This window comes from Ovis canadensis, chromosome 11, assembly GCF_042477335.2.
Source record: "Ovis canadensis isolate MfBH-ARS-UI-01 breed Bighorn chromosome 11, ARS-UI_OviCan_v2, whole genome shotgun sequence".
Lineage (NCBI taxonomy): Eukaryota > Metazoa > Chordata > Mammalia > Artiodactyla > Bovidae > Ovis > Ovis canadensis.
This window is the reverse complement of record NC_091255.1, coordinates 32,554,202-32,575,606: the sequence shown is the minus strand read 5'-3', so window position 1 is coordinate 32,575,606 and position 21,405 is coordinate 32,554,202. Positions and strand designations below refer to the sequence as shown.

At 42.9% G+C, this 21,405-nt stretch overlaps 2 pseudogenes; both read right to left on the bottom strand.

Annotated features, from left to right (window-relative positions):
- Positions 1-5,596: 5,596 nt before the first annotated feature.
- On the bottom strand, positions 5,597-6,528 carry LOC138414653 (olfactory receptor 1D2-like; annotated as a pseudogene).
- A 1,289-nt stretch (positions 6,529-7,817) lies between these two features.
- On the bottom strand, positions 7,818-7,949 carry LOC138415621 (U4 spliceosomal RNA; annotated as a pseudogene).
- Between the last annotated feature and the right edge of the window lie 13,456 nt (positions 7,950-21,405).

Here is a 21,405-nt window from a genome sequence, read left to right as displayed (position 1 = left end):
CATTAGAGGGCAGACACACTGAAACCATACTCACAGAAAACTAGTCAGTCTAATCACACTAGGACCACAGCCTTGTCTAACTCAATGAAACCAAGCCATGCCCGCGGGGCAACCCAAGACGGGCGGGTCATGGTGGAGAGGTCTGACAGAATGTGGTCCACTGGAGAAGGGAATGGCAAACCACTTCAGTATTCTTGCCTTGAGAATCCCATGAACAGTATGAAAAGGCAAAATGGTGGGATACTGAAAGAGGTACTCCCCAAGTCAGTAGGTGCCCAATATGCTACTGGAGGTCAGTGGAGAAATAACTCCAGGAAGAATGAAGGGATGGAGCCAAAGCAAAAACAATACCCAGCTGTGGATGTGACAGGTGATAGAAGCAAGGTCCGGTGCTGTAAAGAGCAATATTGCATAGGAATCTGGAATGTAAGGTCCATGAATCAAGGCAAATTGGAAGTGGTCAAACAGGAGATGGCAAGGGTGAACGTCGACATGCTAGGAATCAGCAAACTAAAATGGACTGGAATGGGTGAATTTAATTCAGATGACCATTATATCTACTACTGCGGGCAGGAGTCCCTCAGAAGAAATGGAGTAGCCAGCATGGTCAACAAGAGTCCGAAATGCAGTACTTAGATGCAATCTCAAAAACGACAGAATGATCTCTGTTCGACTCCAAGGCAAACCATTCAATATCACAGTAATCCAAGTCTATGCCCCAACCAGTAATGCTAAAGAAGCTGAAGTTGAATGGTTCTATGAAGACCTACAAGACCTTTTAGAACTAACACCCCAAAAGATGTCCTTTTCATTATAGGGGACTGGAATGCAAAAGTAGGAAGTCAAGAAACACCTGGAGTAACAGGCAAATTGGGCCTTGGAATGCGGAATGAAGCAGGGCAAAGACTAATAGAGTTTTGCCAAGAAAATGCACTTGTCAGACTCTACACATGGACATCACCAGATGGTCAATACCGAAATCAGATTGATTATATTCTCTGCAGCAAAGATGGAGAAACTCTACACAGTTAACAAAAACAAGACCAGGAGCTGACTGTGGCTCAGATCATGAACTCCTTATTACCAAATTCAGACTCAAATTGAAGAAAGCAGGGAAAACCGCTAGACCATTCAGGTATGACCTAAATCAAATCCCTTATGACTATACAGTGGAAGTGAGAAATAGATTTAAGGGCCTAGATCTGATAGATAGAGTGCCTGATGAACTATGGAATGAGGTTCGTGACATTGTACAGGAGACAGGGATTAAGACCATCCCCATGAAAAAGAAATGCAAAAAAGCAAAATGGCTGTCTGGGGAAGCCTTACAAATAGCTGTGAAAAGAAAAGTGAAAAGCCAAGGAGAAAAGGAAAGATAGAAGCATCTGAATGCAGAGTTCCAAAGAATAGCAAGAAGAGATAAGAAAGCCTTCTTCAGTGATCAATGCAAAGAAATAGAGGAAAAAAACAGAATGGGAAAGACTAGATATCTCTTCAAGAAAATTAGAGATACCATGGGAACATTTCATGCAAAGATGGGCTCAATAAAGGACAGAAATGGTATGGACCTAACAGAAGCAGAAGATATTAAGAAGAGATGGCAAGAATACACAGAAGAACTGTATAAAAAAGATCTTCATGACCCAGATAATCACGATGGTGTGATCACTCATCTAAAGCCAGACATCTTGGAATGTGAAGTCAAGTGGGCCTTAGAAAGCATCACTATGAACAAAGCTAGTGGAGGTGATGGAATTCCAGTAGAGCTATTTCAAATTCTGAAAGATGATGCTGTGAAAGTGCTGCACTCAATATGGCAACAAATTTGGAAAACTCAGCAGTGGCCACAGGACTGGAAAAGTCAGTTTTCATTCCAATTCCAAAGAAAGGCAATGTCAAAGAATGCTCAAACTACTGCACAATTGCACTCATCTCACATGCTAGTAAAGTAATGCTCAAAATTCTCCAAGCCAGGCTTCAGCAATACATGAACTATGAACTCCCTGATGTTCAAGCTGGTTTTAGGAAAGGCAGAGGAACCAGAGATCAAATTGCCAACATCCACTGGATCATGGAAAAAGCAAGAGAGTTCTAGAAAAACATCTACTTCTGATTTATTGACTATGCCAAACCCTTTGACTGTGTGGATCACAATAAACTGTGGAAAATTCTGAAAGAGATGGGAATACCAGACCACCTGATCTGCCTCTTGAGAAATCTGTATGCAGGCCAGGAATCAACAGTTAGAACTGGACATGGAACAACAGACTGGCTCCAAAGAGGAAAAGGAGTATGTCAAGGCTGTATATTGTCACCCTGCTTATTTAACTTATATGCAGAGTACATCATGAGAAACGCTGGACTGGAAGAAACACAAGCTGGAATCAAGATTGACGGGAGAAATATCAATCACCTCAGATATGCAGATGACACCATCCTTATGGCAGGAAGTGAAGAGGAGCTAAAGAGCCTCTTGATGAAAGTAAAAGAGGAGAGTGAAAAAGTTGGCTTAAAGCTCAACATTCAGAAAACGAAGATCATGGCATCTGGTCCCATCACTTCGTGACAAATAGATGGGGAAACAGTGGAAACAGTGTCAGACTTTATTTTTTTTGGCTCCAAAATCACTGCAGATGGTGACTGCAGCCATGAAATGAAAAGATGTTTACTCCTTGGAAGGAAAGTTATGACCAACCTAGATAGCATATTCAAAAGCAGAGACATTACTTTGCCGACTAAGGTCTGTCTAGTCAAGGCTATGGTTTTTCCACTGGTCATGTATGGATGTGAGAGTTGGACTGTGAAGAAGGCTGAGCACTGAAGAATTGATGCTTTTGAACTGGTGTTGGAGAATACTCTTGAGAGTCCCTTGGACTGCAAGGAGATCCAACCAGTCCATTCTGAAGGAGATCAACCCTGGGATTTCTTTGGAAGGAATGATGCTAAAGCTGAAACTCCAGTACTTTGGCCACCTGATGGAAAGAGTTGACTCATTGGAAAAGACTCTGATGCTGGGAGGGATTGGGGGCAGGAGAAGAAGGGGACGACCGAGGATGAGATGGCTGGATGGCATCACTGACTCGATGGATGTGAGTCTGAGTGAACTCCGGGAGTTGGTGATGGATAGGGAGGCCTGGAGTGCTGCGATTCATGGGGTCGAAAAGAGTTGGACACGACTGAGTGACTGAACTGAACTGAACAATGCGGGAGACCTGTGTTCAATCCCTGGGTTGGGAAGATCCCCTGGAGATGGGATTGGCTACCCACTCTAGTATTCTTTCTTAGAGAATTCCATAGACTGTTTAGTCCATGGGGTAGCAAAGAGTTGGACACAGCTGAGCAACTTTCACTTCACTTCACTTTATGCAGACAAAAGTGGGCTTCCCAGGTGGCACTAGTGGTGAAAAATCCACCTGCCAATGCAAGAGACACAAGAGATGTGGATTCAATCCCTGGGTCGGGAAGATCCCCTGGAGGAGGAAATGTCAACCCACTGTAGCATTCTTGCTTGGAGAATTCCATGGACAGAAGAGCCTGGCGGGTTACAGTCTATGGGGCTACAAACAGTTGGACTTGTTGAGTGAGCGCACACACACACACACACACACATATGCAGACAAAGTGACTTTGTGGGGATTTGGGATCCAGGTAGAAGACTGGAAACTTGGTGGAGCTCACGACCAAGGAGCGGGGCTTCCTTGGTGGCTCAGTGCTAAAGAACCTGCCTGCCAATGCAGGAAACACTAGTTTGATCCCTGGTCCGGGAAGATCCCATATGCCGTGGAGCAACTAAGCCCAGGAACTGCCACTACTGAGCCCATGTGCCCCAACTACTGAAGTCCACATGCCCTAGAGCCTGTGCCCACAAGTGAAGCCACCACAGTGAGAAGCCCGGGCACTGAAACAAAGAGTCGCTCTCACTTGCTGTAACTAGAGAAAAGACCTCGCACTTTCACAGAGGGAAAGGGAAGTTAAGAGGGCTGTGGTCAACAAAGGATCTATGGCTTTTCATTGGGTGAGTCCTTGCCAGGAAAGAAGAGGAGTCTTTCTTCCTCCAGACTGGCTCTGCTACAGTCACAGGGTGTGAGAACTTGGCTATCTACTGCAAATATGAATACTCCCCCATACCATTCACCCAGTGATCTTACCTTGCCTTACTCTACTCACTTTTTGACTCATCAGCATGCCTTAATTCTTGGCTCAGCTTTTACCATCTCAAGGAAGCCCTCCCTGAATTCCCCATCACTAACAAGCCAGGTGTGTCTTCCTCCTCCTCCCCAACCCACATTGCTCAGAGCATAACCACTGCCTTCAAACACAGAAATAAGGTAGCCTCCCTCCTTGGTCCTTAATGAGGTCCTGATTCATGTTTGTAAAACAGTCTAAGCCACTAATAGGCATTCAGTCATTATCAGTGGAGCGAACTGAACCTCAGGTCAATTCAACTCTCCCTGTCTCTCAAAGTCTAGGTCAGTGCTGGCTCTGCTGATTCATCTGTAAAGGACTGCTCCCTCTTTCACACTGCCAGAGCCCAGGGACTCATCTTCTCATCAGTAACTTCTTTTCTATCCATTGCACTTGACATGAAGCTGGTGGGACCTAAGTAGAGATAGGGTCTCACAATTACCTCCCCCGCTTCTGCTTCCACCACCAATCCTGTCCATGAGCATGTGCTGATCACGCCTGAACATTTTGCTTTGAGTGCAGGGTAGAGTGGTTGCAAGGAGAGGTGGGACCATAGAGTGAGGATCAGACACAGCATAGGATAGGGTGGGCTGTTCAGGGATGAGGTCTCTCCACAGGGAAAAGGAAAATAGGAGAAAGCCACAGTCAGTATTGCTTTGAGGGCTGAGAGAGCAACACTGATGTGGATGAGGAGGGTGTGGATGAGGCCATAGAGGACAGAGAGAGCCCAACACAAGATGAGGAGTGAAACGCAGGGCCTAGGGAATGGGTAGCCTCACCCAGGGCACCAGCAGTGGGGGTAATGCAGGTGTCTCCAAATGGCTCACAGGCAGCAGGTCCCCTAGAGCATGTCAGAGCTCAGGACCAAGAGTGTGTGAGAGAGGCCCCTCTCCAGGCCACAACTGAGTATATTATGAAAGACTGGGATGGTGGCGCTGTGTTCCTATGGTCAGATAAGTTGAAGACTTTGATCCTGCAAAATTTTAGTATTACTGTTAGAATGACCTTATTTATTGCCAAGGTTGATGAGGTCTCTGGGGACACTGGTTACACTTCGGTGTCTTTTCCTCATCACAGAGGTATGAGCTCATTTTGAGCTGGATCTATGCTCTCATGGGGCTTCCTGGTGGCTCAGTGATAAAGAATCCACCTGCCAGTGCAGGAAACTCAGGTTCAGTCCCTGGGTAGGGAAGATTCCCTGGAGAAGGAAATGGCAACCCGCTGTAGTATTCTTGCCTGGCAAATCCCATGGAGAGAGGAGCATGGCAGGCTACAGTCCATGGGGTCGTAAAAGGGTCAGACACGACTTAGTGACTAAACAATGAGTGTGTCCTCATCACTCCTGTATCCTGCATAGGATAACGCCTCGTACACAAATTGAAGCAATCTCCACTTCAGTGCCCAGATTACCTCATGTCAACCTCTGGAAGGCTTTCCCTAAGAGGAGTCTTCCCAGTGCCCCATGCATGGCCTTCATCCTCAGGCTGTAGATGAAAGTGTTCATCATGGGGGTCACCACAGCATACATCACTGGGGCTACTGAGTCCTTCATGGAGTAGGTTTTGAAGGGCTGCAGATATACCATACCAAGTGTCCCATAGAAGAGGGAGACACAGCCAAGTGGGAGGCATGGGTGGAGAAAGCTTTGTCTTTCCCAGACACTGAAGGTATCTGGAGGATGGCTCTGACAATATGGACATAGGACATGATCATGAACCCTAAAGGGGTGAAGAAGATGAGGCAGCCTGTGACAATCAACACTGTGTGACTGATGTGAATGTTAGAACAGCAAGCCTCAGTAGGACATACATCTCACAGAAGATGTAGTGGATCTTCCAGGACCCACAGATGAGGTCATGAGGAGGGTGTGGATGAGGCCACAGAGGACAGAGAGTGCCCAACCCAAGGTGAGGAGTAAAATGCAGAGCCAAGGGCTCACGGCCATGATGTAACAGAGGGGGCGGCAGATGGCCACACAGCGGCCATATGCCATCGTGGCCAGGATGAGGTTGTCCAGAGTCACCATGGAGACCAGGAAATAGAGTTGAGTCACCACCCTCCGTATGAGATGGCTTTGTTCTGAGACTGAAGGTTTACCAGCATCTTGAGGATTGTGTTGGTGATGAAGAAGAGGTTGGTGAAGGAGAGGCTGGCCAGGAAGAAGTACATGGGAGTGTGCAGGCGGGAGTCAGAGCCAATGGCCAGAATGATGAGCACATTTCCCACCACTGTGACCAGGTACATAAGCAAGAACATCCAAAACAGGACCCGCTGCTGCTCAGGATTCTCTGAGATCCCCAGGAGGAAGAACTCTGAGACTCCACTCTGGTTGCCTCCATGCATTTCTCCGACTGTCTGCAACATCAGCACCAACAAACGTTTGTTTACTAAGTTACTTCTATTAAACAAGGACATTCACATACACAAAATCAACTATTCTCTTGGCATTAAAATATCTTGGACTAAATTTTATAATATTTTAATACAGATTATCAACAAAGTAATAACAGGCATAAACATATAACATGGACAATGTGCAACTTCTAGTCATTTCAGCAACTTCTCAGTTCAGTTCAGTTCAGTCACTCAGTCGTGTCTGACTCTTTGTGAGCCCATGGACTGCAGCACGCCAGGCTTCCCTGTCCATCACCAACTCCCAGAGCTTACTCAAACTCATGTCCATCCAGTTGGTGATGCCATCCAACCATCTCATCCTCTGTTGTCCCCTTCTCCTCCCACCTTCAATCTTTCCCAGCATCAGGGTCTTTTTCAGTGAGTCGGTTCTTCGCATCAGGTGGCCAAAGTATTGGAGCTTCAGCTTCAGCATCAGTCCTTCCAGTGAATATTCAGGACTGATTTCCTTTAGGACTGACTTCTTCTCTGCCATACTTTAAAAAAAATTAATTTATTTACTTTAATTGGAGGCTAATTGCTTTACAATATTGTAGCGGTTTTGCCACACATTGACATAAATCAGCCATGGGTGTACGTGTGTTCCCCATCCTGAATCCCCCTCCCACCTCCTTCCCCATTTCATCCCTCAGGGTCATCCCAGTAAACCGGCTCTACATGCCCTGTCTTGTGCATCAAACCTGGACTGGCGATTCGTTTTACATATGGTAATATACATGTTTCAATGCTATTCTCTCAAATCATCCCACCCTCACCTCTCCCACAGAGTGCAAAAGTCTGTTCTGTATCTCTGTGTCTCTCTTGCTATCTCATATATAGGGTCATCGTTACCATCTTCCTAAATTCCATATACATGGGCATTAACATAGTGTATTGGTGTTTTTCTTTCTGACTTACTTCACTCTGTATAATAGGCTCCAGTTTCATCCACCTCATCAGAGCTGATTCAAATGCATTCTTTTTAATAGCTGAATAATATTCCATTGTGTATGTGTACCACAGCTTTCTTTTCCATTCATCTGCCGATGGACATCTAGGTTGCTTCCATGTCCTAGCTATTGTAAACAGTGCTGCGATGAACATTGGGGTACATGTGTCTCTTTCAATTCTGGTTTCCTCGGTGTGTATGCCCAGCAATGGGATTGCTGGGTCGTATGGTCCGCCATACTTCTTATCTGCCATACTCAATATTACAGGAATAATGTCTATGTCTTATTTTAAATTCTACCATCTTACCATATTCTTGAAGTGCTTAAAGATTAGTACATCATGATACTGAGTAGATGTTTAGTTAGCAATAATTGCACCTCAAATAAACCTCATTGGCAATGATATTGCCACTGTGCAAAGATGAACAGATTTTTAAATAATATTTAAAACAGGTTATGCACTATAAAAAGGACTTCCCTAGTGGCTCAGACAGTAAAGCCTCTGCCTGCAATGCAGGAGACCTGGGTTCAGTCCCTCAGTTGGGAAGATCCCCTGGAGAAGGAAATGGCAACCCACTCCAGTACTTTTGCCTGGAAAATCCCATAGACAGAATAGCCTGGTAGGCTACAGTTCATGGGGTCACAAAGAGGCGGACACTACTGAGTGACTTCACTTTCTTTCTTTCTTATGCACTATAAGAAACGATTATTATACAACTGGACAAAAGGAGAGAGTAAAAATATTGGAAAGGAGAAGGAAAAATTATCATTTTCATTGATAGGATGATGTATTAGGGAAATCTAAGACAATCAACTGAAATGTCATTGGATATAAAAATCAGCATCAGTAAAGTGGCCAATCACGCGATGAATGAATAGACCTCAAAACTAACAGTGGGCCCAGTAAGTCCACCTAGAGTGCAGTGCTTAAGACTTGAGACAAATATTTCAGATGCTGGAACTCATTATCTGAGCTCTGTCACTCACTGTAAAACCTCAGGCCAGTTACCTGAGCTCTTTCACACTAGCATTCCCCTTGTAAACAGTGAGCTGTGATAAGGGTAAAATTACGGAATAAAGTGCTGAACACAAAGTATTAGCATGTAGTGGACAGACAATAAATATTATATATAGGTAAATATATTATATATATATATTACATTATATATGGCTAAGCAGTGGCTCAGATGGTAAAGCGTCTGTCTACAATGCAGGAGACCTGGGTTCGAGCCCTGGGTTGGGATGATCCCCTGGAGAAGGAAATGGCAATCCACTCCAGTTCTATTGCCTGGAAAATCCCATGGACAGAGGAACCTTGTAGGCTACAGTCTATGGGGTCGCAAAGAGTCGGACACAACTGAGCGACTTCATTTCATTCATTCATAGGTAAACAGATATCTGGTGAAAATACAATGTGAACAATATTATCAGCAAAATAATCTAAGCTTTAAAATGTTAACAAGAATTGAGCAAGACCTTCCAATTCTCCCTCTGGAGAAGGGAATGGCAACCCACTCCAGCATTCTTGCCTGGAGAATTCTATGGGCAGTTCATGGGGTCAAAAAGAGTCAGACACGACTTTCACTTTCCAATTCTCCATTTCTCTATTTAAATAATAAATGGGTAAACTCACTAATTTCTAGACATAAAGATGAAGTATTGCACATGTGTGTATTCTCCTGAATTAATCTAAGATTTATTTAACCTATCCAAGTCAAAATCATAACAGGACTTCCTGGAAACAATGACTATTTGAAGTTTCATCTAAAAATAAACATGAGGGACGTCCCTGGTGGTCCAGCTCCGAGATGGACCTAAGACTCTGAGTGCCCAATGCAGTTGGATCCCTGTTCAGGAAACTAGATCCCACATTCCACAACTAAGTCCCAGTGCAGCCAAAGAAATAAATAAAAAGATTTTTTAAATTATTTTGGACAATGTTGAGAAGAGTGCTAGAAAGGGAACATTTTTTCTGTCAAACACAAAAGCAGTGTGGTGCTGGTGCCAGAGTGAACAGACCAGTGGAGCTAGACAGAACTTGGGAAGCAGAGCCAAGAAGGCCTCAGGAAAGCAAGGGTAATAGTCAGAAATTATACTGACAGTTATTGAAGATACTTGAGAGCCAAGAACTTCTGTTTTTTTTTTTAGTGGCCTTTAAACTCCTGTATTCAGTTTATTTATTTATTTTTATTTTACTTTATTTTACTTTACAATACTGTATTGGTTTTGCCGTACATCAACATGATTTTTATGCTAGAAATTATTATAATAGTGCTGAACATTGAAGCAAATGTCAGACTGCTTGTCCTTGGTCTTCTACTTTTTATAAATTTAATTTTATATCTCTTGAAGATCATAGACATATGCTATAAAAATCCATATTCACACACACACAGGGTTGTTCTTGAAAAATATTTTCTCCATATAACTGAGTATTTCTTCATGCATACCAAACAAGAGAAAAATACATGCTCAACTCTGTCATTTTGTAACTTTGGAAATAAACAGAAAGGACATGCTTTTTATTAAGAAAATTCTAGTTCTAGAAATTCATCTTAAGAATATAATCAGACAAAATGTAAAAAACTGTGCTATCTTAGAGGTTCATCTGAGCCTTATTAACAAGAGTAAAAATGTAGAAACAACATAAGCATTCAACATTAGAGGTTTTCCTTAAAAATTACAGAATACTTAGGAAATGGCAACCCACTCCAGTATTCTTGCCTGGAAAATTTCATGAACAGAGGAGCCTGGTGGTCTGCAGTCCATGGGGTGACAGATAGTAGGACATGACTAAGGGACTAAGTACACAGGAACAGAAAGAGACTTGTGGTTTCTAGCAAGGGAGAAATAGGAGTGACTGAACGGGTATGGGGAGTGATGAAAATGTTCTAAAGTTAGATTGTGATGACAGTTGTACAGTTCTGTAAATATATTAAAACCATTCAACTGTGTGCTTTAAATGGGTGAATTTGATGCTTTCCAATATACATTAAGTGCAGACAAACACTGATTCTACTTACACGAGACACTTAGAAAAGTCAAATTCATAGTGTCAGAAAGTACACTGGTAGATGCCAGGGGCTGGGGGGTTGGGGAGGTGGAGATTGGGACTGGGAAGTGAGTGCTTACAGGGGACAGAGTTTCAGGTTAGGAAGGTGAAAAATTCGGGAGATAAATGGTAGTGAGAGTTGCACAGCAATGTGAATGTACTTAGTGCCACTGAACTGTACAGTTAAATATGATTAGTATAGTATGTTTTATACTATGTGAGTTTTACCACAATAAAAAAATTAAAAAATACATCATCAACATTAATCAGCCACAGGCATACATATATTCCCCTCCACCTCTTGAACTCCCCTCCCATCTCCCACCCCATCTCACCCCTCGAGGTTGTCACAGAGCACTAGGCTGAGTTGTCTGTGTCACACAGCAAATTCCCACTTGCCATCTATTTTACATATGGTAAATAAATGGGTGAATTTTAGGGGTATTGGTTTATATCTCAAAAAGTTATTTTTTAAAGTATATAACCCACTAAATCAGTGGAAAACTCTGAATCTATCATAAATAATGATGTTTAAATTTTTTCATTTATATTTGGAAAGTTTGTAACAACTGATAAATTAAAATTTCAGTTTGCTCTTACACAATAAAATAGAAAATCTGCAGTTTACCCCTACTTGACACTAGCGATACCTGCTCAGTGTTGCTGTTATGAGGAAGAGAAACAAGGAAATAAATCAAGCGCTCAGCACTGGCTGAGCCCCTTCCCTAACCAGCTGGGTCCTGGCGCTCAGAGCTCTCCTGACAGAAGAATGGGTGGGAGGTAGGTAACAGGCTGGGAAAAGCCAGAGGACACTGCAGGACACTGGCCCATCTACTTTCTTGTCCTCAAGGCAAGTGTCCCCCACACTTTGACATGCATCAGAATCACCTGCGATTCTCATTTAAAAAAACAAAAACAAAAACAAAAAAAAACAAAACAAAAGAAAAGAAAAGTAACCTCCTTGCCACCCTTACTGCAGTAACTGAGTAAGGGAATAACTGACGGATGAAGCAGTTGGTTGAGAGATTGATGGGTAACTTCACAGTGGAGGGATCAGAAAGAACTCATTGATTCCCTATGCCTCCAGGTTCTAATATGCTGACCAGACTTCTGATGAGGTTATCTTGCTATAAAGAGTTGAACATGGCTCTAATTTGGCTTCTAGAAGGTATTTCCATTTGTAGGTATTTAAGAAATCAAAGTAAAAGTTAAATCACACTCTAAGGAAGAAAATAGGTCTCCCAGGAGCAGAGTTTGACCCTAGGATTCTCTTTTTGAGAGCAAGTGCTCTCAAAAGAAACCTGCAGGAAAGTGAGAGAGGCAGGGTAGAACAGGGAAAGAAGCTAAGAAAATGAGTGCTTTCAACAAAAGAAACCAGAATTGAAAGAGACACATGTACCTCAGTGTTCATTGCAGCACTGTTTACAATAGCTAGGACATGGAAGCAACCTAGATGACCATTGGCAGACGAATGGATAAGGAAGTTGTGTTACGTATACACAACAGAATATTACTCAGCGAAGAAAAGGAACACATTTGAGTTAATTCTAATGAGGTGAATGAAACTGGAGTCGATTATACAGAGTGAAGTAAGTCAGAAAGAGAAACACCAATACAATAGATTAATGCATATATATGGAATTTAGAAAGATGTTAATGATGATCCTATATGCAAGGCAGCAAAAGAGACACAGAGATAAATAACAGACCTTTGGACTCTGTGGGAGAAGATAAGGGTGGGATGAGTTGAGGGAATAGCATTGAAACATGTATATTACTATATGTGAAATAGAGGACCAGGGCAAGTTCAGTGCATGAAGCAGGGCACTGAAAGCTGGTGCTCTGGGACAACCCAGAGGGATGGAGTGGGGAGGGAGGTGGGAGGGGTTTCAGGGTGGGGACACCATGTGTACCCATCGCTGATTCACGTCGATGTATGGCAAAAAGCACCACGACGTTGTAAAGTAATTATCCTCCAATTGAAATAAATTAATTTTTTAGAAAAAGCAAAACAACAACAACAAAAAAAAAAACAGGTTCAGGGACTTCCCTGGCAGTCCAGGGGTTAAAGACTTCGTGCTTCTAATATAGAGGGTGTGGGTTCGATCCCTGGTTGGGGAACTAAGATTCCACATGCCTCCGCAGTGTGACCAAAAATTTTTTAAAACATAAATTATAAAGGAAGTTCACATGCCCTTTCTTGAGATGATTCAGTAGATCTGTTCTGAGAATCAAGTTCTTTTCAGCAATCACCCTGTGATTTTAATTCCACATTTTGGAAAAAAACTGCTCTGAGTCTGTAAAAGTCAGCGGCCAGATGGAAGCAAAGAGGAACTGAAGAGCCTCTTGATGAAAGGGAAAGAGGAAGAGTGAAAAAGTTGGCTTAAAACTCAATATTCAAAAAACTAAGATCATGGCATCTGGTCCCATCACTTCATGGGAAATAGATGGGGAGACAACAGAAAATGACAAACTTTATTTGTTTGGGCTCCAAAATCACTGCAGATGGTGACGGCAGCCATGAAATTAAAAGACGCTTACTCCTTGAAAGAAAAGCTATGGCTAACCTAGACAGCATACTAAGGAGAGACATTACTTTGCTGACAAAAGTCTGTACAGTCAAAAATATTATTTTTCCAGTAGTTATGTATGGACGTGAGAGTTGGACTGTAAAGAAAGCTGAGTGCCAAAAATTGATGCTTTTAAACTGTGGTGTTGGAGAAGACTCTTGAGAGTCCCTTGGACTATAAGGAGATCAAATCAGTCCATCCTAAAGGAAATCAGTCCATCCTAAAGGAAATCAGTCCTGAATATTCATTGGAAGGGCTGATGTTGAAGCTGAAGCTCCAATACTGCGGCCACCTGATGAGAAGAACTGACTCATTTGAAAAGACCCTGATGCTGGGAAAGATTAAAGGTGGGAGGAGAAGGGGACGACCAAGGATAAGATGTTTGGATGGCATCACCAACTGGATGGACATGAGTTTGAGCAAGCTCCGGGAGTTGGTGATGGACAGGAAAGGCTGGAGTGCTGCAGTCCATGGGGTCACAAAGAGTTGAACATGACTGTGAAGAAAGCTGAGCATCGAAGAACTGATGCTTTTGAACTGTGGTGTTGGAGAAGACTCTTGAGAGTCCCTTGGACTGCAAGGAGATTCAACCAGTCCATTCTAAAGGAGATCAGCCCTGGGTGTTCTTTGGAAAGAATGATGCTAAAGCTGAAACTCCAATACTTTGGCCACCTCATGTGAAGAGTTGACTCATTGGAAAAGACTGTGATGCTGGGAGGGATTGGGGGCAGGAGGAAGAGGGGACAACAGAGGATGAGATGGCTGGATGGCATCACCGACTCGATGGACGTGAGTCTGAGTGAACTCCAGGAGATGGTGATGGACAGGGAGGCCTGGCGTGCTGCGATTCATGGGGTCGCAAAGAGTCGGACACGACTGAGCAACTGAACTGAACTGAACTGAACGGAACTGAGATGACCTTAAACACACAAATCCCTCTGCAGTGTGACTCAGCAGAAAGAATGTAGACGTGATTTGGAAAAGGGCTCCAAACTGAGTTTTGAAAACCTGGCTGTTAGTACCGCTTGTGTTGTGTGACCTAGAGGAGAGCACACAATGTCTCTGAGCCTTTTCACCTCACTCATAAACCCTTTCTTGCAGATTGAAGAATGACATGCAACAGAGCATGAGATAGAATGTTGAAAACTATAGAGCATTGAGATTGAAAGGATTGTTAATTACTTTTAAATATAAAGGGATTAAGGGCTTCCCAGGTGGCCCAGCAGTAAAGAATCTGTCTGCTAATGCAGAAGACACATGTTTGATCCCTGGGGCAGGAGGATCCCCTGGAGAAAGAAATGGCAACTCACACTAGTATTCTTGCTTGGGAAATCCCCTGGACCGAGGAGCCTGACAGGCTACAGTTCATAGGGTCACAAAAGAGTCAGACATGACTTTGTGATAAAATATCAACAAACATGAAGGGATTAGTGTATATGAAGACTTTCCAAAGTGTCCATGCTTGTAGGAGACAGCAAGTGGAAAAGGAAGAAGATTTTAAACCGGGAGGGAAAGAGAGGGAGAGAGAGAATGAGGGGGTCGTCCTTATCCCCTGCTCTGTGCTGGTCTCGGAGTTCACGGGTCGTGCTGCCAATGTTTCTGCTACAAAAACTCACAGTCGGGACATAAAGGATCTTAAGTAAAACTGTAGGACTTGGGGCTGGAACTGGGTAAAGTGAAAAGCAAGGGAACTCGTACCTGAAACTTTGGTCCTCTAATACAGGAGACAGAATATAAGGCTGTAGGTGCTCCAATGAGGCTGGGGAAACAGGGCTGATGCCTGCGCATCAGGAAGGAAGGGCCTAAGTCAGGCTGTGTCAGGTCTATTTGTCAGTTTGGGGGAGCCTCCAAGGAAGCAATCCCAAGACAGTTTCTTCAGATGAGCATGAGGAATTCTCCCAATGAGCCAGGGTCTTGGGAAATGAGCCTCATTTACAAGGAATAAGCCAGACTCTTATTCCCTCTCTTATCTCACTTTGTCTCCTCCCCTATATACTCCTTCCTCCCTCCTTCCCTCTCCCTATTTTAGGTGACAAGATGAGCTTGAATCTCACAAACCATAGACCCCTCAGTCTATCCCCTATATGACCAAACTCAGCACCACTGACTCAGAACTGAAAGGATTTTTAGATTCAAACAAGTCTATGTATTGCCTCCATACCCCCTCCATAGAGGAACTGGATTTTTAACATCTCTGTCCAGACAACACCTTGTCCTGTCTTTGCATCTCCACTTTGATGGGGAGCTATCTTCAAACAGATTTCAAGAAAAATGTCTCCAGTCTCAAATGTACACGTGCCTAGTTGTGTCTGACTCTTTGCGACCCCATATTCTGCAACCTGCCAGGCTCCCTCCTCTATTCATGGAATTTTCAAGGCAATAATACTGGAATGGGTTGCCATTTTTTTCTCCAGGGGATCTTCCCAACCCAGGGATAGAACCTGTGTCTCCAGCATCTCCTGCATTGGCAGGCGGATTCTTTACCACTGCACCACAGTTGGTAGTTACAAAACAGCATCTCAGTTTGGAGTCATCATTTAGAGTAGAGTTATGCCAAAGACACGCTGCTGGAGGAGAATATGAATGATTTCAGGCATGTTCCCGGTTCCACTGATGGGCCATGATTGATTTATGGAATTGCTCTAGCTACCCTCCTCCTGCCACCTCCTACTTTTCAAATCTAACAATAACACACCTTCCACTTGTCAAAGTATGATGTGGTCACAGCTGTCGTAGCGCCACCACCCAGCCATCCCATGGAGTCAGTTTGTATAGTTGGCCTCTGTCCTGCTGCTGAAGTCCTTACAACCTGAGGTCATTTGGTCATTACCACCCAAACCCCCTTCTGGGAAGAGCCCAGACTCCCAAAGCCTCTCAACGAAAACCAACCTCATTTATGCTTGTTGTGCTTGGGAGTCTATCTTCCTTACTTCTCTTCTTGATTTATGTTGTATTATTTATTGACGCAGGCATTGAGCTAGATACTGGGAAATCACCATGAATAAAATGGACATAATTGCCTTCTTTCATGGAGCCTGAAGATCAGTAAAGAGATAAGGAAAATAATCACAAACTGATGCATGCCCCAAGGAAGCTATAATCTGAAATAAAGAATAATGAGGGAGGAGCAAGCAACTACTGGATTGGCAAAAAAAAAAAAAAAAATTTACGGTTTTTTCACACCATCTTACAAAAAACTTGAATGAACTTTTCAGCCAATCCAATACTTAGTTTTGTTGGTCACAGAGTCTCTCTGAAAGACACGTAAGCTGAGACCAGACGGCTAAGAGGGTGTCAGCTGCTCAGGGAGTTGAAAAAAGAGCTTTCCAGAGAGAAGACGCAGCACAAAAGTGTATATTCAAGGACTGACAGAGAGTCGGTGCTGGTGTTACTCATGCTGTGAGTGACACAAGTTGAGGCTGGGAGCTACGTATGTGCAGATGAAGCCAGTAAGTCTGGCTTAATCTGTTTTTTCTTAAAATTATAAGTTCAATGAGAGTTCATTTGAGTATTGTAAGCAAGTGGAGTGGGATGATTTAATTTAGGTTGAATGGATCTCTCTAGTGGCCATGAGGAGAATGGGCTGAAGACAGACAGAAAGAGACGCAAACAAAGTAGTGGCCCAGGCATGTGGGGAACACGACCTGAGCTAGGATGGAAGCAGGAAAGAGAGAAAAAGAAATGATCTAGCTACTTTTGGCGGTGAAATCATGACGCTTCAGCGGTGGGCTGGATCCTGGAAATACAAGAAAGAATAAAATAAAGGATGACCCTCCATTTCTGACTTGGGGAAGGGTGAACAATGGATTAATATGGGGAAGAGTTTGAACTCTTGATAGATGAGCTGCTGCTGCTAAGTTGCTTCAGTTGTGTCCGACTCTGTGCGACCCCATAGACAGCAGCCCACCAGGGTCCCCTGTCCCTGGGATTCTCCAGGCAAGAACACTGGAGTGGGTTGCCATTTCCTTCTCCAAAGCATGAAAGTGAAAAGTGAAAGTGAAGTCGCTCAGTCGTGTCTGACTCTTCGAGACCCCATGGACTGCAGCCTACCAGGCTCCTCCATCCATGGGATTTTCCAGGCAAGAGTACTGGAGTGGGGTGCCATTGCCTTCCCTGATAGATGAGCAGGGGAGATGAATGACAAAAGGGTATGTGGATATATAAAAGATAGTGGATAGTGGTTTAAATTTGGAAGACATCAGGGCATATAAAATATCTAGAGCTGTGGAGACAGAGGAGATCATCTACAGAACAGGGAGAGAGGAAGGAACGATGATACAGAATCAAGGTCAAAGGAAGACCAGAAATACCAACATGGCAGTCCAGTGTAAGAGGAAGAATTGGCAGAGGAAATTCAGAGTGCCCAGAGAACAGAGAGAAAAACCAGGGCCATTTGCAGTCACAACAGGAAGGACATTTTTGTAGATTTAAGATGGGATATGAAGTCCTCTCTGTCATCTTCTCTCTGAAAACAGGACTGAGAAAAGGCTTACTCACACCACCACTGCTTAACATAATATTGGGAGATTCTGGATAGCACTATATGGAAACAGGAAAAAAACTACCTTACTCCTTTCCTTCATCTTTCCTCTGCCACCAACCTCCAGTCTAGGGCACACCTGAAACTATCCCCCTTTTTTTTTCACTATAAAGTTTTTCCACTTCCCTCCCTGTCTTTGACGCTCTGCTAAATCCAAGAGGTTTGTATAGTAACAGAGAACCCTGTAGGTGTATGTATCAAATTATTAAGATCAGGCCTTAATTTTATTCAATACATTATTAATTTTATAAATATTATTTTAAAAATAAGATATTAGGACTTCCCTGGTGGTCCAGTGGTTAAGAATTCACCTGCCCACGCAGGGGGCACGGGTTTGATCCCTGGTCTGGGAAGATCCCACATGCCTCGAGGTGACTAAGCCCACACTCCACGACTACTGAGCCCACATGTCCTAGAGCCTGTGCTCTGCAACAAGAGAAGCCACCACAATGAGAAACCCAAGCACGGCAATGAAGGGTAGCGCACAGAAGCTAGAGGAAACCAACGTGTTGCCACGAAGACCCAAGGCAGTCAAAAATAAAAATAATTAATTAAAAGTAAGATATTAAACAATCTTACTGTTCATATAATTTGATCCTATAATTCCGCTTCTAAAGATTTACATCCTAATAAACCATCCAAAATGGTATCAGCTTTAAAAAATATACTTGTCATGATATTATTTATAATTTTTTAAAATAAAAGGAGCATATACAGTCTAGGGGATATAGCCAATATTCTATAGTAACTATAAATGGACTATAACCTTTAGAAATTGTGAATCACTGTCATACACCTGTAACTTACAGAACATTGTACATGAACTATATATCCTTCAATTAAAAAAAGTAATTAAAACACAAAAATTCCATCACCAAGACAATATGGTACTGGCACAAAGACAGAAATATAGATCAATGGAACAAAATAGAAAGCCCAGAGATAAATCCACACACCTATGGACACCTTATCTTCGACAAAGAGGCAAGAATATACAATGGAGTAAAGACAATATCTTTAACAAGTGGTGCTGGAAAAACTGGTCAACCACTTGTAAAAGAATGAAACTAGATCACTTTCTAACACCACACACAAAAATAAACTCGAAATGGATTAAAGATCTAAACGTAAGACCAGAAACTATAAAACTCCTAGAGAAGAATATAGGCAAAACACTCTCCGACATAAATCACAGCAGGATCCTCTATGATCCACTTCCCAGAATACTGGAAATAAAAGCAAAAATAAACAAATGAGATCTAATTAAAATTAAAAGCTTCTGCACAACAAAGGAAACTATAAGTAAGGTGAAAAGACAGCCTTCTGAATAGGAGAAAACAATAGCAAATGAAGCAACTGACAAACAACTAATCTCAAAAATATACAAGCAACTTATGCAGCTCAATTCCAGAAAAATAAACTACCCAATCAAAAAATGGGCCAAAGAACTAAATAGACATTTCTCCAAAGAAGACATACAGATGGCTAACAAACACATGAAAAGATGCTCAACATCACTCATTATCAGAGAAATGTAAATTAAGACCACAATGAGGTACCATTTCACACCAGTCAGAATGGCTGCAATCCAAAAGTCTGCAAGCAAAAATGCTGGAGAGGATGTGGAGAAAAGGGAACCCTCTTACACTGTTGGTGGGAATGCAAACTAGTACAGCCATTATGGAGAACAGTGTGGAGATTCCTTAAAAAATTGCAAATAGAACTGCCTTATGACCCGGCAATCCTACTGTTGGGCATACACACTGAGGAAACCAGAATTGAAAGAGACACATGTACCCCAGTGTTCATCACAGCACTGTTTATAATAGCCAGGACATGGAAACAACCTAGATGTCCATCAGCAGATGAATGGATAAGAAAGCTGTGGTACATATACACAATGGAGTATTACTCAGCCATGAAAAAGAATACATTTGAATCAGTTCTAATGAGATGGATGAAACTGGAGCCAATTATACAGAGTGAAGTAAGCCAGAAAGAAAAACACCAATACAATATACTGACACATATATACGGAATTTAGAAAGATGGTAATGATGACCCTGTATGTGAGACAGCAAAAGAGACACAGATGTATAGAACGGACTTTTGGACTCTGAGGGAGAGGGAGAGGGTGGGATGATTTGGGAGAATGGCATTGAAACATGTGTACTATCATGTAGAAACGGAGCGCCAGTCTATGTTTGATACAGGATACAGGATGCTTGGGGCTGGTGCACGGGGATGATCCAGAGAGATGATATGGGGTGGTAGGTGGGAGGGGGATTCAGGATTGGGAGCTTGTATACACCCATGGCAGATCCGTGTCAATGTATGGCAAAATCAATACAGTATTGTAAAGTAAAATAAAGTAAAAATTAAATTTAAAAAAAAGATAAATGGTCAAGAGTGTAAATTTTATGCCATGTGGTTATCACAAATTTTTTAATTTAAAAAATAATAATCAAATCAAAAGAGCCTAAATGCCTATCAATTAGGAAATATGATAGTACCTATAACAGGTGGAATATTGTGCAGCATGTTTATGGCATGAAAAATTCCTTATAATGACAACAAGAAGGAAAACAGAAAAATATTAGATGTAAATATACCAATATGTTGCATGCAAGTGTCTCTGGGTGACAGAGATTGGGGGTGATTTTTGTCTATTTCCCTGTTTCCCACTGGACTGAGTTCTAGAGCTCCACCTGGGTTGGCACCGCACACTCCTCTCAATGTCCCCAGGGCCCAGTACAAGACTTTAGCACATCTAGACATGCCTTGAAGACATTAGTAAGTTTGCTTACTAGGAGGTTCTTGAGCGTCCCTTGGTCTGCAAGGAGATCAAACCAGTCAGTCCTAACGGAAATCAACCCTGAATATTATTGGAAGGGCTGATGCTGAAGCTCCAACCCTTTGACCCCCTCATGTGAAGAGCTGACTCATTGGAAAAGACCCCGATGCTGGGAAAGATTAAAGGGAGGAGAAAAAGAGGGCAACAGAGGATGAAATGGTTGGATGGGATCACCAGCTTAAAATGAGTTTGAGCAAATTCCAGGAGATAATGAAGGATAGGGAAGCCTGGTGTGCTGCAGTCCATAGGGTTTCAAAGAGATGGACATGACTTAGCAAATAAACAGTAACAACAATTGGGAGATTATTTGATTAAGGCTCCAGTAAGGTTTGGCTTCCCAGGTGGCTCAGATGGTAAAGAATCTGCCTGCAAGGCAGGAGATCCAGGTTCAATCCCTGGGTCAGGAAGATTCCCTTAAGATGATTCCCAGATGCCATATTAGTGGCTACCCACTCAAGTATTCTTGCCTGGAGAATTCCATGGACAGAGGAGCCTAGAGAGCAACAAACCACAGGGTTGCAAAGAGGCGGACATAACTGAGCGATTAACAATTTCACTTTTCAAGATTTGGCTTTCTCCATGCTCTCAGCTCAGATATTAATCATTAAGAAACTACTATGGCCCCCAAACCCCTTCATGGATCTCTGCCTTGTCTTGGTGAAGCAGTGTGCATAACTCAGTGAAGCTATGAGCCATGCTGTGCAGGGTTACCCAAGATGGATGGGTCTTAGCAGAGAGTTCTGACAAAACGTAATCCACTGGAGGAGGGAATGGTAAGCCACTCTAGTATACTTGCCATGAGAACCTCATGAACTGTATAAAAGGCCAAAAAGATATGACTGGCGTGCTGCAGTCCATGGGGT